The sequence below is a fragment of the Falco cherrug genome, chromosome W, assembly GCF_023634085.1.
Source record: "Falco cherrug isolate bFalChe1 chromosome W, bFalChe1.pri, whole genome shotgun sequence".
NCBI classification, from domain to species: domain Eukaryota; kingdom Metazoa; phylum Chordata; class Aves; order Falconiformes; family Falconidae; genus Falco; species Falco cherrug.
In genome coordinates, this window is record NC_073719.1 from 17,910,024 (window position 1) to 17,925,278 (window position 15,255).

Genomic DNA, 15,255 nt, shown 5'->3' on the forward strand with positions numbered 1-15,255 from the left:
CAACTGGCATAATAAGGTTTTCTGAAACAGAGTTGTTTATTCCATACAACTGACTGCAAAGATCTGCAACCTGCTTGTAGCTACTGACCCCAAAGGGTTTCTAATGTACCTGAGCAAAGAAATCAAGAAACACGCTTGCTTTCTCCTTTGGAAAGAGATCAGGAAGTTCCTGAACCTGAACTTGACTGTTAGGGCACAAGCCAGAGAAAGCCTTGCTAAAGCCAAGGTAAGCAGCACGCACTGCTCTTCCTCTGTCCACTCAGTTACTCACACATCGCTAGAAAGGTACCAGGTTAGTGCGGCATGATTTCACCCTGTGCAAACCCATGCTGACTCCTCCCTACCAACTTCTTGTCCCCAATCTTTGGAAACGGCTTCCAGAGTACGTGCTCCGCCACCTTCCCAGGCAGCACGGAGAGGCTGCAGTTCCCAGCTCCTCGGGCTTGCCCTTCTTGAAGATGGGACAGACATTCCCTGTCTTCCAGGCCTCAGAGCCTCCCCTAAGGGCCATGCCCTCTCCTGCTTCATCAGGAGTGTCCCCACAGTGACACTGGGGATGGACTTTCGAGCGCAGGAATTGCCTGGCCTTCTCTGTACCCCCCTCACGCCTCATCATAACTGCCATCAATGCCGCTTATGGCAGATGCCAACACCGAATTTCTGCTCTGCTGCTCCACCAGCCAAGAGCTCTCCCCTCTCACTAAGAGCTGGCAGCAGAGAGCGGTGAAGAAACTTGAGCACAGGCCACGTCTGAGTTTATCACAGTGACTGACAACACAACGTGAATGTCAAGATGTTCTGTCCCTGCTTCCTCTGTGGAGAGACACTAGAAAGCAGCAAAAGCTGAACTTCTCTTTGACCACTCTGGTGCAGGCTGGAGAAGTTTCTTTACACCTTTTTCCTTTGCAGGGGATCAAAACCTGTGCGATTTCCCAGCGTTCCACGGCCACCAGAAGCTCACCTGCTACCTTCTGCCCAAACCACAAGGAGGACTGCTCTAAAATACAGGGAAAGTCTGGGAACTGATCACGAGTACCCCAACACCAGCCTGTGGTCTTAACACAGTTGTGGAAAAGGACATACACACATGCTGGCCTTTTGCCTGGCCTCCAGGACAGGCTGAAGGTGCAGCGGCGAACAGAGCTGAAAGGAGCAGAGCGCTCTGGAGAGCTGTACGGTTAGGGAAAGGGGTAGAACGCGATGTCAAGAAGGGGAACGATAAAACAAAGACATATATTAGATGACAAAGTTTATTAAATTTCAAGCTGAAACAGAATACCTGGAATTAAATACAGTATATTAACTTCACAAATATGTATTCATATAAAGAGGAACAGCGTCACAGCAACATTCATTGCTTTCCTCACTGCCTGTTAACTCAGGTCCTTGAATTAGTGGGTAAAACCCCCAGATTTTTCCAGTCTTAATTGATCTCGGGACAACCATTCTTCCTTTCCCAGAACTGGGACTTTGTTCTGTCATCTTCTGATCACTACTGACTTCTGTGCACAGGAAATGACAACGCAGATCTTCAGTAACAGGTAACTCCCTGAAAGAAGTAAACCTGCTTCTTTTATTGACACAAATGTCCCAGAACACTGGCTACCATCTGGGCTACCGCCACCGTATCGTCAGCTGCTAGCAGCAACAAAAAGATTGGCTGCCCTATCATACAAGGTTTGGAAAGTACTGAGGAGACTGGAAGTTAATATTTTAACATTCATTTTTCCCACACATGAAGTGTTTCAGGTACAGCGCAGCTGCCGATGTAGTAACTGGGAACGTCTACAGCTGCAGCGGCCTTTAACACAAACCCCAAGATGAATACCGTGAGGGGCCACGGGCACAAACGGAAACACAGAGGGCTGGGGCTGAACGTCAGGAAATGCCTCTTTCCGATCAGGGTGACTGGGCACTGGCACAGGCTGCCCATGGAGGCTCCATCCTGGGAGATACTCAAAAGCCAGCATGGTCCTGGGCAACCAGCTCTGGGCGGCCTTCCCTGAGCAGGGGAGCTAGAACGGATGACCTCCAGAGGTCCCTTCCAACCTCACCCGTTCCGTGGTCCTGTGATCCAAAACAAACATACCAAACCCACCACATAGCTCTCTCTGCACTGCTACACACTCACAGTAATGTTAAACCTACGGCGCATAAGGTGACAGCAACGTAAAGTGCCCCGTCCTCCAGCATGACCACTGGTAAAGATTTCACTTTATCGGCAGAAGCAGTCACGGCATCTGGACTGAAGCAGCAGGCTCAAATCACATCAAATGATGTCCTAAGCATTAAAGTAACACTGGAAACATTAAAAACACATAGGGTGAAAGGATTAAGCAGAACAAAGGGAATGCTTTTGTTAAAACACAGAACATCAGTGGAGAAAAAATAATGCTTCTACGTTAACAAGAAACATTTTGACAATTCTGTCACGCTCAAGAATCAAGGTGAGTCATTCTGCTAGTCCGACAAAAATAGGTGTGCTTCTTGTGGCGAGTGCAAAATAAAACACCTATGCATCAATAAGCCAACAGGCAAGTGCAATGTGCTTGACATCCATTTAATAGACTTAGAATTCACATTCGGACTGCAATAAACACATTTTCCCATCTGAACTGTGGGATGAGAAACTATAGACGCACTATGTAAACAAAATGATTTCCAGAGCTTTTTTCCCAGCATTTTGTTCAAATCAGGTAATTTTTGGTTAAAACATCGCGGTGCTCCTGTACTGCCCTGCAAAGGGGATCCTGTCAACGTGGATACTTTCTGAAGATCCGTCAGAAGATACCATGGAGAAGCTCCAGCAGATCCAGCTTCAAGTTCAGCAGTGGCTAGGGAGAAGAGAAACAACATTCCGGTGTTGCTTTTACACTAGACAGGGCCAAATCAGTCACTATGAAAACATCATGGATAACTGGAGAGACTACAGTCCAGAAAGAGATTTAAAAACTTCCAAGGGGACATAACAATCAAAGGGCTAGGCACAAAGGGAGAAACAATCTTTTTCCACATTTGCCTACCAGCCAACAGTATTTCTAAAGCCAGTGACAGAAATTCTATAGGCTACACATTGAACATCTTCAGGGAATCCACAAATGACTCCTGCTTGCACCAGTGCTAAACTGAGCCCCCCTGCAGACCTCACGAACCTCCAGTATCTGTTTTCCTTGAATGTTCAAAGCAGTGATTTATTGGAACTCTGCTCCTAAAAACCAGCTTCTGCCTTCTCTGTGACAAACTTAAAAAGAATCCGCCGGTGAAAACACAAACACCTTTGCAATGCAGTCAGGCCAGGACAAGTCTCCTAGCCTGGCACTTTCTTTGAGGGGCGTCTTTGTAACTCACCCTGGCAAAACCCTCTTTCCTCCACAAAAACACATACTCAACGAAAGCAAGCCCACCTTTCCTGTTCTTCTCCAGCCACATTTTTCCGACAAGGTCCTGAAACCAAACGCACTCTATGACACCTAGCAGATGCACAGTCAGGTTCAAAATGCACACGGATGAAATGCAACGGCTTTGTGTCCATTCGGACACACGGAACGAGCTGTGAAGCTACAGCTGAACACTCTCTGTATTACCAAAAGCATGCAGGAACAGAAGGAAATTCTCGCAGGGGCTACCTGCTTTGAAATAGCACCAGTCACTGCAAAGCAAAGCAGTGACTCTGGAGGAACGACTACCCTGAAACAGGTGGAATTCCTCTTTCGACACCTGGCCTCATATTATAGAGCATGTTTCATGCTATGTGTTAAAAGCATTCAACTCATCTGATGTTTGCCTAAGTGCTACTAAATGATCTTTTCCCAAAGAAAGGGTATCTTTCATCACTGATTATATTTTTCTTGCTTATTCAAAAAAGACTGCAACATATAAGCTACAAATACAAGCAATGGACAAGAAACAGCAAAAATCCAGACCCAACAGCAGAGAATGGGCGCGGTATGATGTAGTGCGGAATGCAACCGACGCACATGGAAGAAGCAGTGATGGCTGAAGTCTATAAACATCTTCTCTCAGGGCTTCTTTTACGTTTGATGCTTGTGCTCAAGGATTCACTCTAGAAAAACGTGACTTCAGCTTAAGCCAAGTGCACCCGTGTAGAGGAAGCGGGTTAGTTTTCTCTGCACTTGTCTTTTTCAGGCAACTGCATAACATTCTACACAATCTTTTGGTAAGCAGGAAATTTTCACATTCAAGTCTGAACTGGAAAGCTAGCAGAAAAACCTCCCTGTGCTTAGCACAGGAACTTGACAGCTTTCAAGCCATTACATTCAGGAGTTAGGAACACTCCTCTTTTTCCTTAAAAATGCCCCTAACAGTGACACATTACCTTGTTTAAGTTCTTTAGCGATTCTTTCATCTAGTTCCTGCCGTACCTAGAATTATACAGAAAATATAGTTAATATTTTAACAGTCACATTTTTCTAATATTAAACTTCTAAAACATTCTTAAAATCCACACATAATGAGAGAAAACCTAAAAATGTAATTCCAAGTAGACACACCTTGGTTTGGGGTTTGATTTTTCTCGAAGAGAAACTTTTGGTCAGTCGGGCTGCAGCTGCCTCATTGCTCAGCAACGTTAACAAAACAATTTGTAACTCGCCAGCTGGATTTTTACTGGGCATTTAACAAAATACACAGGAAGAAAGCAAGAAAGCCTAGCGCAGTTATAGCAGTGAAGGTACGGCTGAAGTTTATCATCAAACACACAAACAGGATGTCAGCTACATGCCGAGATATGTACAAATGCCACCCACAGGGACAAATCAGCCAGTTGAGGCTGGCTTCTGCAACTTCACAGAGAGAAGAGCTGCACCAGCAGCTGCTGCAGGATTGACATACACCATTTGTACAGAAAAAAGCGTGTGCCAATATTCTTCTTTTCTCCACCTTAAGATGGGAAATTGAAAGAGCTCCTACAGATGACGCCAAAACTTCTTTATTGTTATTGCAAATACCACGACACACATTTATAAAAATATAAAAGCACACACAATTTTTTCTTGCAAACTGTGTACTAAGAAAAACAACCGCAGCTACAGCTTCTACGCAGCGAGTGCTGTGGGGTTTATTATGTAGCTGGAATCAGCCTGGATCACTGCAAAGGAGCACTTACGCCTCTTCTCCCCTAGAAAGTGGGTATTGTTACCAATTAAGTTATTCTCACTTATGATTCTGCCTTCAGAAGCCTTCACAAGAAGGAATCACATCTCCTAATTTAAGAGTCACAGTCCAAGCGCTATACGCTGTTGTTTACGTTTGATGGTACTTGCTACTCCTACATTTTTTCCATCAAATTTGTGACACACAGAAGTGAATTTCCAAACACGTATCATACAGCTTCCAGGGCTACGACGGCCATGAAGATGCTGCAGGGCTTGGACCTTGTGAGCTATATGCAGAGGCTGAGAGCTGCAACTGTTTCTTTGCTGGAGAACAGGAAAGCTCAGGGGGACCTTATCTATGTGTATAAGTACCTGGTGGGGGGAGTACAGAAGATGGAGCCAGACTCTTCTCAGCGGTGCCAAGCAAAATAACAAGAGGAATAGGCACAAATCCAGATAGAGGAAATTTTAACACAAGGATTTTTATAATTATTATTTTTTAAAAAATTGTAAGCATGGACAGCCACTGGAACAAGTTGCTCAGAAAAGGTTGTGGAGGGTCCATCCTTGGAGATGTACACCACCTGGCTGGACAGAACAGTGAGAAACCTGCTACGGCTGACCCTGCTTTGAGCAGGGGTGAGGTCGGACTAGATCATCTCTAGAGGCCCCTTTCCACCCTCACTCCTTCTGTGACTCTCTTGATTTTAGTACTGAATTCCTGGGGGAAGGAGCATTTATTTCATGAAATGAGCAGACCCACCTAGCAGCATAACAACAAGAAGAAGAACGGAAACACTGCACAGGGTACTCAACAGGACAGAGAGAGCAAGAGCCTCAGGAAGGAAACCCCTCTGCTTACCCTCACAAGAGCAGCAGTAACAGGCAGTAACTGCAAGGGTCAGAGGAGCGGGGCTGTAAACCAGCGAAGCGGAGGGAAGGGCTCTCTCTCCAGGAACACAGGGAAAGCTGGGACCAAATTCACCGGATCCTGCAGGAGAAGCACCCCTCCGTGATACTTCATTGAAATACTCTGTGCCAACAGAGCTGCATGAACAATGGAAAAGGACCCCCCAAATCTCTAATTGTTTTCAAGCAGGTACGAGCAGAAGCAAAATTCCGGGGAGAAAGGACCCCCTAACTCCTGAGACGAGACACAGGTAACAGAGAAAAGCAGGAAAACTAATGCCTAGACCAAAATACGGCCCAAACCCAGGACCAAGCCCAAGCAAAGTCGTAGTACTTAGTGGTGTTAGAAGAAACCACTTTCCCTGGTTTCCTGAGTCTTCACAATGACTAGAAGGTCCACAGGATCCTCCGCAACATGTACAAATCAATCAAGAGAAGAAAAAGGTCTTGTTTTCCTCTTACTCATTCCATCAACGTCTTTGTGATTCTCATCCATGTCTGAGGGAAGAGAAATAGGTGGAAATAAAGCCAACACACTGATTTCTGAAAAGGGGATGAATGAAGAGCCAGGCAAAATACACCTCCGAGGACCTTAACTTGCCTCCACTTTTCTCCTTCCCCCCAAACCCCTGGGAAAGGCATCACAGCTGAGTGTCCCAAACCTCCTGAGCAGGTACTTCTCACCTCACTGCACATCTCTTCAGGCGGTAACACACCAGGTGTTCATTTGCAGCAGGCACCTTCTCAACAGTTCTTTTTCAGAAAGTGGTGTTGACTTACTACTTATCCACACAGGCTGCTTTAGCACAGAGTAAGCTGGATCCTGTAAGACTCCGTGAAATGATGCTCCGAGTCTGGAGTACCAGTACTGTTCTGAAGTTGAGTTCCTAGACACAACTGCTGCGACCACCAAGAACTTTTTGTATATCAGAAGTGGCAAGGAGGGTAAACCAGCCTACTCCTAGAGCTCAAAGTTCCATTATAACAGATTAAATCCATAGACTATCATCTCACAGACGGTTAACTACCACCGAAGCCCTTGCGCTACACCTCACAGACGGTTAACTACCACCGAAGCCCTTGCACTACAAATACATAAAGCAGAGAAGTCCCCTGCAGCAGTCATTCTTTCACTTGGACAAACTAAAGTTCAAAATATGCGCAGTGTTAGGAAAATGTGAATACATCAGTAAGTTTTAATCAAAACCTAACAGCATAAACAGACAACATTTCCAGTATAAAATACCATCCCAACATTAAACAATGCTGGCTGCAAACCTTGCCATGTATCTGGCTGCAGAGAAGAGAGAGGGACAGATTTTTGATGAAGGAGCTGAAGAAGGAAGAAAAATGGCCTTATGTTCACAGGTCTTCAGTGAGAAACAAGAACGTGGCCTACATGTAAATGAAGCAAGTAAAAAAGCTAACAACAAAGACTGCTACAAGAGTGCAGAAAGCCAAATCAGAAATGGAACAGAAATTGAAAGATGAAGAGGAAGCAGACATTTCCCTTCCCACATTAAACTGGTTTCATTTACCCACTGATTCACCCTGGTTGCAGAGTTCACTGTTCTTGTCTGTCAAGACACGCACGTTCATTTTCACCAGCCTTTGGCACAGCTGTTAGGATTTAAGCTTGACATTTGTTAAACCTAACAGCAGGACTCCAGTCCCAAAACCTCCTTGCAGCACTTGCAGGAGACATTCCTTGCCTTAGGCTATGGACTAAGGGAGCAGGTCTGAAATGCTGAATTGCTAGTTGCTACAGTCACTGTCTAATGACATGCACAGAATTTGTCAAGTACTTGTAATTTATTCCACATTACTGAAGCTCTAATACAAATAAAAAACACCAAAAAAACCCGAAGACATTTGCATGGGATTGGGATTCTACTGGTTAATAAGCTTGTGCCAATATGAACTTTTTTCTATTTTTAAAGATCCTTTTGCACTTCAAGGTTATTCATTTCTGTAGCGTATATATTTGATAAAGGGGAAGGGGCTATACTGGAATGGAACACATTTCTTTATGCTCTTTTAAGAATAACACGCTCATTTTTTGCTGAACTTGTGATATTACCATCTTCAACATGTACGGCTCTATGTGTAATCACTGATAGTCATGCCTCATGTTTAGGAAAACGGTGCAATCTTTCAAGCCTTTAAACACCAAATTCCTTAGTTAAGTCTAAAGAAGAAACGGTGTCCACTTGCTAGTGGAGCACTCCTTCCTCTTGTCAGCATCATTTACCAGTGTTTTTTCCAACAGCTGCAGGACCAATGATCACCATCATTTTGAATAAGAGCAGTGTGAACTATTTTCACCTCTTTGCCCCTGAAGCTATTTCAAAGCTTGTGCACAAACGAAATTTACACAAACATCTTCCTCTTCAGAATGGCTGGCATGTTCCCTACTTCCAATAGCCCTTCTCACCTTGAGGAAGCTACTACAAGGAACACCAAATCTGCAGAGAGCTTTGACTAAAAAAAGTAGTGCAAAAGGACTGCCTGAGGCACACTGCAATTTCAGCTTCTTAACTCCCTGTCATTTAGAGCTTCAGTGGCAGAAACATTTGTCATCTCCAGCCAAGGCAGCACTGCGCATCCTGAATTTAAAGGCAAGGCAAATTCTGTAGAAGGGAACCAGGTTAGTGGGAAAACAAAGCTGAGGCATAACTGAAGTAAACAGTGAAGTGAAGAAAAGGCTTAGAGTCAGAGAAATTCTTCTGCTTTGAAACAGTCTGGTGAACAGACAGAATACCAGGCAGCACAACCAGCAAAGCATTTCAAAATAGACTAACACTATAATCTCTGATTTCTTCCCTCATGCTCCAACTTGCCTCCTGAATGGCACGGGACTCCTGCGGAAATGACAGCACAGACTGTGCATCTGGTGATTTTGCATTTGGAAACTGATTGAGATTTGCCACCCATTATTGTATGCAGAGGGATACATGCAGTTTTTCCCTTTTGTTACTTCCTGACTTCAAAGTCTTATGTTGCAATTCAAGCCTCTTTTCTCAGATGCATGTTATGCACATGACATACTGCACCCGACTGAGAACAATTAAGCCCGCAGTTCTAAGCGAAATACTCGCCTAGTCCTCTAGCAACTACTGCACCTCTGAGAACTCAGTTCCTTTCTTCTGAAGGACTCCAGAGAAGATCAGGTTTTAAGACTTCCCTGAATACACTGAACGTCAGGTGACTCGAGGCTACAAGCAGTGACACTACAATTAGTCTCAGTCGTTCCCCAACTGGTGATTACAGGAAGAAATACCATAAAAAGATGTGCAGCTGGATTTAGTAACAGGGAGGTTATTTTTTTTTCCTGTTTCTTCTTCAAAAAAAGAAACCACAACTGTTAAACCCTTTTCTTTTAAACTAGGACAGCTTTTTTCCTAGAAGTGGGATGGTTTCCTCCTTTGCCTTTTTCTTCTTGTAACATCTCGCTCCCATCTCTCTCTCTTTTTTCCCTGCCCTCACTTGCTCCCTGCTCCCTGTCCCTCTTGTTCCCTTGTCCTGGCTTTCTTCTTACTTCAGTTTTGCAGTGGATCCCTGAATTTCGCCTCCTTTCTGCTGCTTGCGTGCAGAATAATCCCTGCAGGTGGTACAGTACTAATTGCCTCCCACGTTCTTTAGGTAGTGTTATGTCCACCCCTCTGACACAAAAACCACATTCACAACGATACAGAAAAGTTCATCTCTTAACTGCCGCTGCTATGCACTACCTACACACTGCTTTGTCTATTTTTGTTTTGTTGTTTGGTTTGGTTTTTTCTTTTTCTTAAACCAGGTGCAGTATGTAGACACGTTATTTTAAATGGATTCTTTCCAATGTAGGTGGGACCACTGAACCAGGGTAAGGCTTAAAGGTGACCAAATGCTTCTCACATCCATTCAACAACAGAATGTGCGAGGGACAGACACTGACTGAACAGGTAAGCTTGCCCATGCCTCAGTCCTATGCTAGGTGGGAAACCGATTACAACTACTGACATCTGTTTCCAAGTCTCATGATATCACGTTTACCATTCTGTGAGGGATGTGCTATCATGCTGACTGCTAATTACAGGGCATATTTTGACCAGAGGTATTGCAGAGGTTGCAGCTTTTTACCAAATTAGAAAGCTCTGTAGACTTCCTGAGGAGCAGTTACATATAACACCACATAGCAGGACCCACAAAATCAAATGCCTCCGAGGCACAGCATTCGTCCCGCACTCAAGTGAGAAGTAACGTGCCCTGTTCATACCATCCTAGTTTTGAAGCATCCCTTTGTTGGTATTGTACTAAAACCAGTTCCGGTGAAGAAACTGCTAGCATGAACATCAGTGAAGGGGGAAAAGGTGTCTCAAACAAAGAAGTCTGATGGGATTTTGCACTCATCATAAAGATAGCTGTTTTAAAAAAGGTCATCCACAGAATGGCTTGGGTTGGAAGGGACCTTAAAGATCATCCAGTTCCAGCCCCCCTGCCATGGGCAGGGACACCTTCCACTAGACCGGGTTGCTCCAAGCGCCACCCAGCCTGGCCTTGAGCACTGCCAGGGATGGGGCATCCGCATTAAATTTTACTGAAGAGCTTATTTGGGAGCTTCCTATGCCACAGTATTCTTCACCACAGTTTCTCTTGCAAAAGAGAACTTGCAAAAAAAACCTGTTGCGCAGTTCATCATTTAGAACTCAGTATTTTTTGGTCTTTGAGCGCTTCTGGAAATTTTATAACCCTAATGACCAGAAGTCTTCATTTCTACCACCTAGTTGTATACTGGTTTGATGAGCAATTTGGTGTAGCATATTAGAGCATATGGTTTGGAACTAGAAATGGATTCTAACTTTAGACTGAAAAGCACAACCTTGCTTACAGATACTCTTCAACACTAGTTGAGAACAGTATTTAAAAACGCTTACCTTAGCCACATAGGCTTCAACTCTGTTTCTTGATGGTAACGTATTCCCGGTCGGGGTTAGGAAGCTTCCTCCTAGATTTAGACTTCTATTCAGTGCCGGATTGTTGCTAATATGTCCCAGTTCAGTTGAATACAGAACTGGACCACTGACAGCGCTGCTTGCAATTAAAGGTTTGCTTCTATGGCACTCCTGAAGGAGCTTAGCGTTGGCTTCTGCTCATCTCTCATTAGCTCTGAAACATTCAGAAGCATACAAAGAATTATCTTTGGTAATAACACTTCCGCAAAGTTACCCTCCAGGTCTTTGACTATTATCTGACTTCTGAAAGTGGAAGGGATTAAGAGAGTTCAAAAAAAATGTCCATAATTTGATCTGAGGTTTTTTGAAGAGCCTATTTCTAGGTAGCCACACTACCTGCAGGAAGCAGCAAGAGTTAACCAATTCTTTGGACTTCTCAGCATTAAGGCCTCAAAGCAGTCTGTGCACACCGTGTGTTTACATAGCTCTTCCTGAAAGGTACATCACCGGCGTAAGAACTCTGGGCTTCCCTTCCTTTCCCAAAGCAAGCTGAAACCTATGACATGCGGCTAAAATGGAAGCCAAAAGATTTTTGTTGTTCTTCTTCATAGCACCAAATGCCGTTCTCTGAAGGGCCTATCCTTATTCAAGCAGTAAAGGACATGACATTCTCTTTTCTGCCGTACTTAGAATAAGAAGAGGAGATTAGAGACTGGCAAAAAGGCTGCCTGTTAAAACAAACTCAACTTCAAAAATATCCTATTAATGCCCATGATCGGTGGTGTTACTGCTGGAACACTGAAGAGAAACGAAGATAGTTCCAGTGAAGAGGGGGGAGCCTTAAGGTACTTTCATCACAAATATGCTATCTTATGCATAATGCTGACCAGATGTAGAAAAGGTATTTAACGAAGAAAACTGCTTGAGGAAAAAGTAGTATCTTATTATCACGCCAAAAATGCATGGACTTACCCTTCCAGTTTATTTCCTAGGCACCTTCCATTTTTAACTTCCTCCAGATACAGGTCTTTGTACTTTTCCGCTTCTGCCTGTACAGATTCTTTTTGAAAAATACTGTCTCGTTGGGTATTTTTTATCCTGTCCAATTCACGTTCGAGGTCTCCAATTCTGTGTTCTAGCTGGCTTGTCAGCAAAGCATGACGACTGGCTCTGATTTGTTCTAATCTGTCCTGGGAGGCTGCCTGCATCTGAAGTAGATACACACTTTCAACCACCGCAAAGAAAAAGAGAACTCCCCTCGCCAGTCAATTGCACGTACCCAATTTCAAGGGCCCAGCTCTATTCAGCGAGGCAACTGTGCCTCCTCACTGCCATCAGCGACCAGGGCAGAACCCTGGAACTACCACACTAAATGATTCTTTTCATTCAGAAAGAACCCCCATCTTAGCACTATTCTTCATCAAAGCTACTGATGGAAGAACACAATCTCTGTAGGACAGGGCATAGCATTCCTCAAAGAAATTATGGAGATGCCGCACCCCCAGCCCCCACCCTGCAGCTTTGGTGACTTCTTTTCTGAGCGTTGCCCCTTGTGCAATGACTAAGGAAGATGTGTATGCCTGGCTGTGACAACTCTAAGTTGCAATACCCATTCAAGGATAAACAATGAGAACAAGACCAGTGGACAGTGATACCCCTCCAAGAACTGCAAAATGAAATTCTACCTTGGCAAGTTTTTGATTCAGGGCCTGCAGGCACACTGCACGCACATGAAAGCGTCTTGCCCAACCATATTCCCTTCTCCCACTGCCCTTCAGGAAAAACAGAAGTACAGCATAACACACGGAATCAGGCACCACCCCCCGCCCCCAAAAATGACAACCAAAACAGAAGTCTATAACAGACACACATAAGAAATTAACTTACCTGCAAAATCAGATTGACTTCTTGCCGTTTTTGTCTTATTTCTTGTGCAGCTCACTCTTCCACCTCTCTTTTGGATTGTTCTATTTGGCTGCGATCCACCATGTTAGTCTCCATATGGTGTTTGAGATTAGCCACCTCTTCTTTCAGCTGGCTTTTGCTCTTCTCCAGTTTTTCATGGTTCCCACGCATGGTGGACAACTCCTCTCGCAAATCATGATTTTGTGCTTCTAGCTGCATGCCTTTTTTAGGCTCTATCTCCAGCTGCTGGGAAAGTTCATCAACCTGTAGACAGGAAAGGGGAAAAAAACAGGGAACTCAGAGGGATCTAAAATTAGTCAAATCTGTGAAAATTGGTAAAGGAGTTGGCCATCAAGACTATTTATCACAAAAGTGAAACCAGGCTCTTCTTTTAAAACAAGAACAGCTTTCACATAATTTCTGACAGCATTCCTCAGGTTCCCATCCTTCCTCAGTTCTGCAGTGGGTCACGGACCGAGAGGTACCAAACCAGCGGCATGACACCCGCAGGGCTAGGCTGAAAAGCACTAGGGCTATTCTTCTGCGAGGTGTTCATACGATCATAGGAAATCAAACACACCCATACCCAGTTACATCACAGCCACATTCTGGTTTCATCAGAAAAAGAACCATGTGTCACGCTTCAGAGGAATTGTCACATGCTGTCACACGGTCAAAGCTTTGTCACAGAACTGACAAGGCAAGAAACGGGTACCCTTCTCTTCCATTACGCTAAACGATCTGGAAGTAGCAGTTCAGAACACCGCTTTTGCAGCAGTGGTGGCAGAAGACAGTCTCTTTAGGTCAAAGCTGCAGTTTGTTTTCAAAAGATTTCCAGGAAATATCAGACTTCCCATAGGTCCCAATGGTCAACTACAGCTCTATCCCCTTCTTTCCCCCTCCAGAAACATCCATCGTCTATACCTATTAACCATAAAACATGATATCCCATCATCTTTTATTTTTAAAAAAGTGGGGGAAACCAGCAGAGTCAACACTTGAAAGTCTCTAAAATACGTAGAAACTTTACACTTATTTAAAATTGCCCAAACGTAATTCCATTCCCTGTCATTCAAAATAACTCTTCCAACAGGAACACAAATATGCTGCTAACCTGTGAACTAAAAATGAGCCACTGTCAAGGCAGTCGACTCGTTCTACAATAATATCTTCTAAAAAGGAGCATAACTTTGAAACACAGCTATCTCAGTAATGAGCGGAGAAGCAGCTAAAAGGTCACATGCTACCGAACGGCCAGAGCAATGCAGGAGCGGGCTGGAAACTAGGACCATGCGCGGCAATCGGTTAGCTGAGGGGAATGTGCTCGAGCTTGTCTAGACAACAATTAACATGATGAGGCATGTTTGCAGAGCACAGGGGAGTGGGAGACGGATGGCGCCAAGGAAAGGTAACACCTTGCTGTTAATTGCTGGTAGTTAACCACCAATCAGGGATTGCCTAGTATGCAAGGCTTAGCTTCAAGAACCAATTAGTTTAAAACGCGCAGCTTCTGAAAGTGTATAAAAACGTGTGCTTCTGTACAATAAATTGACATTTGCTTGCATCAAGCTGCGTCCCGTCTCTTCATTCGCCGCAGAGCAACCTCAAAACCATTTGTGGGTCTCTAAGACCAGGAAAGACGGACTGAGTCAGCTACTAGTAAGCAACAAGTTACAGGGTTTCTTCCGCACCACCTCACACTGCATTGTGCCCTGGGAAGCAAAGACACCATTCCGAAAAGCAAACCCCCACCTGCCTCCTGCTCAACTCGTGCCCGAGACAGGCTTCAGGGGGTGACCTTGGGCAAGGCCAACTGCACAGAGCTGTTCCGAGTGATGGTGGCGTTACTCCCCTCTCTTCCGAGAGGGAATGCATCCGTCGGAGCCCGACGATGCTGCCACGGCCTCAAGCTGCAGCCAGGCCTGTGCTGGGCCTTCACTGCTCTCAGCCCTGACCCTCACCCATGGACGTGACGGCCCAGTAGGACTGCAGACCTGCCCATCCCTATGGACCGGCCTGGTGATCTGCACTCTTGGCGCACTCTGCTTACTGTCCCCAGAACTCTTCTGCTCTTCTTGGTGAGGGCCTGTGGGGCTGATCCCTGGCCTGTGTGGTCACAGACCCTGCCAGCCTTGCTGCGGCTCTTGCTTTGCCCTTCCTCTGCAGGACAGCCTACCCCTGATGTGCCCTCGCAGATACTGCTGTGTACGTAACACTTCCGTCTTTACCCCTAAGAGCTACATCAGTATTACAGTCGCCTACTACTGTGACCATAGAAGGAACATCAAAAAACAGCCAAATAATTTCAGAAATACAGCCAAGAAAAAAAGTCAACAATATGAAAAGAAGTATAAAGAAAGAACAAAGGTTTCACAAGAAAAAACACCACAATAACC

The 15,255-nt window shown here is 44.8% G+C and overlaps 1 pseudogene; it reads right to left on the reverse strand.

Moving 5' to 3' along the window:
* Positions 1–1,236: 1,236 nt before the first annotated feature.
* LOC129734560 (ankyrin repeat domain-containing protein 26-like) overlaps positions 1,237–15,255 on the reverse strand; it is a 63,667-nt pseudogene continuing 49,648 nt past the window's right edge.